General features: G+C 46.3%; 1 protein-coding gene and 1 long non-coding RNA gene across 2 annotated transcripts in view; one reads left to right on the top strand and one right to left on the bottom strand.

Annotated features, from left to right (window-relative positions):
• The window catches only part of LOC125140052, a 13786-nt gene that overhangs the window by 611 nt on the left and 10675 nt on the right, over positions 1–2500 (top strand). The window contains exon 1 of the long non-coding RNA XR_007139274.1: positions 1–1729. This exon is cut by the window's left edge and continues 611 nt beyond it. This is a non-coding gene — a long non-coding RNA (uncharacterized LOC125140052). The remainder of the gene's footprint in view (positions 1730–2500) is intronic.
• The window catches only part of nhsa (Nance-Horan syndrome a (congenital cataracts and dental anomalies)), a 44859-nt gene that overhangs the window by 35156 nt on the left and 7203 nt on the right, over positions 1–2500 (bottom strand). The window lies entirely within an intron of this gene.

The following is a 2500-nucleotide window of genomic DNA, read 5'->3' as shown; positions in this document are numbered from 1 at the left end:
GTGTGTGTGTGTGTGTGTGTGTGTGTGTGTGTGTGTGTGTGTGTGTGTTATGACTTCTTCCCAAGCCCATATTACACTGCCTTGATGCCTTGATGTCTCACACTATGAGCTGCAGTCCAACACGCCACTGTTCAACAAACTGTTGCTTCCAGAGTCAGAAACACACATTTAATGCTAATTTCAGCTAAAATCCTTTGTGCTTTTCTATAAGATTAAAATGCTACAACACAAGTTCTGATTTTTACATTCAGTTGACAGGAAACTGGTTCAGTTTTTGTGTTAAATTGTGTACTTGCCTTTTTTTTATACAACTGAGCAACTGAGGGTTGAGGGCCTTACTCGGGGGCCCAGTGGTGGCAGGTTTGTGGCCCTTGGTAGGATTTTTGTCCATCTATTCCATAAACACAGCATGAGGCACTCGAGTTTGCAAAATGGTAGACACAAGGCTAACGACCCTAACGACCCTAACGACCTTTCCCAAGTCATCACAAAATAAGAAGGAAGTAACAAGAAGTCACATGACAAATTCGACCAATCACCTTCCTCAGCACAGCTTCTCACAGCTCCTACACCTGATTCAGATGAAGCGAACCCCAGACCAGGTCTGATGACTCTCCCAGGTCAGAAACCAGCATTCACACTTCATCAACCGTCTCTGAGTCTCTCACAAAGCTCCATCAAAATGGTCTTTATGATCACAGCAGCAGCTCTGACTGAGACCTGGACATGAACTAGCTCAGGGACGTACAAATCTGGATGAATTCACACACACACACACACACACACACACACACCAAAAGGTGATAAAGGAAATGTCAGGCTTGTTCTGTGTGTGTGTGTGTGTGTGTGTGTGTGTGTGTGTGTGTGTGTGTTAGAGTCAGAGAGGAAGAAGAGAGGAGGAATGCGACTGTGGTCCAGACGAGCAGGCAGCCAGCTTCATTCACAAACACAACCCAGATACACACACGTTCTCCGTCTCGTCTCCCGATCCTCTCTCCTCTCGTTCTCTTCTCTCATCCGACTCTCTTTACACTCTCACGTCCTTCTCCCTCATTCTGGTTCATGTAAAACACTTTATTGGTGCGTCTGTCATTATTCAGCCAAAGAGGCTATAAACTGAGATTTATTGGCACATTACAGTTTACACGGTTTAGTATAAAAGGCACGTGAAATTTAAGCAACAAAGCAGGCGGTCGAATAAATAAATAAATAAATAAATAAATAAATGCCTCAATAAAGTAGAAAATAAAACAAACGTACGATAGAATGTTAATAGAGAACGAACAGAGAAACAGCGGGAATAAACGTGACGTATCTGTCGACGGGGTCGGGGGTGCCAATACTTTGTGCTGAACAAGACTTTCTGTGCAATGAGGAGTGTGTGTGTGTGTGTGTGTGTGCAGGCTGAGGACGTAACGTACGGTTCATCAGAGTCACGGACAGGGAATGTGTTCTTCATACTAAAGGAATGCTGCTGCACTTATTGGGTTTGGATGTGAATGTGTTTCATCTTCCACTCGTTCTCTGAGCTGCCAAGACGCTTTTCTCTCGCTCAGCACTCGGGGTTTTGTGGCGTCTTCCTCTCTCCACATCACTTATTCTTGGGGTTGAATTTTCCTTTCCTGGACGTGTTTAATGATGGAGTGTGTGCCAGTGCGGCGGTCTGTGTAACGACCGCTAGCCGTTTCCTTCGACTGATGCGTTTTTCCGTACGCTGGTGAACACGAGGGTGAGAATTTAACTGGTTTACTGTGTGATGTCAAGTTTCTCCAATAAACTCAAACCTTCTCTCTCTCTCTCTCTCTCTCTCTCTCTCTCTCTCTCTCTCTCTGTCTCTCTCTGTCTCTCTCTCTCTGTCTCTCTCTGTCTCTCTCTCTCTCTCTCTCTCTCTCTCTGTCTCTCTCTCTGTCTCTCTCTGTCTCTCTCTGTCTCTCTCTCTCTGTCTCTGTCTCTCTGTCTCTGTCTCTCTCTGTCTCTCTCTCTCTCTCTCTGTCTCTCTCTCTCTGTCTCTCTCTCTGTCTCTCTCTCTCTCTCTGTCTCTCTCTCTCTCTGTCTCTCTCTCTCTCTCTGTCTCTCTCTGTCTCTCTCTGTCTCTCTCTCTCTCTGTCTCTCTCTGTCTCTCTCTCTCTGTCTCTCTCTGTCTCTCTCTCTCTCTCTCTCTCTCTCTGTCTCTCTCTCTCTGTCTCTCTCTGTCTCTCTCTCTCTCTCTCTCTCTCTCTCTCTGTCTCTCTCTCTCTCTCTCTCTCTCCTCCTCTCTCTCGTCTCTCACTCTGTCTCTCTCTTTCTCTCTGTCTCTGTCTCTCTCTTCATCCTCTCTCTCTCTCCTTTCTCTCACTCTCTCTCTCTCTCTCTTCATCCTCTCTCTCTCTTTCTCTCTCTCTCTCGCTCAAGATCCTCTCTCTCCTCTCTCTGTCTCTCTCTTTCTGTCTCTCTCTCCTTTCTCTCACTCTCTCTCTCTCTCTCTCTCTCTCTCTCTCTCTCTGTCTCTCTACCCCCCCCC

Source organism: Tachysurus fulvidraco, chromosome 23 (assembly GCF_022655615.1).
Source record: "Tachysurus fulvidraco isolate hzauxx_2018 chromosome 23, HZAU_PFXX_2.0, whole genome shotgun sequence".
NCBI classification, from domain to species: Eukaryota; Metazoa; Chordata; class Actinopteri; order Siluriformes; family Bagridae; genus Tachysurus; species Tachysurus fulvidraco.
The sequence above is the reverse complement of the archived record's forward strand: the minus strand, read 5'-3'. Positions and strand labels throughout refer to the sequence as shown.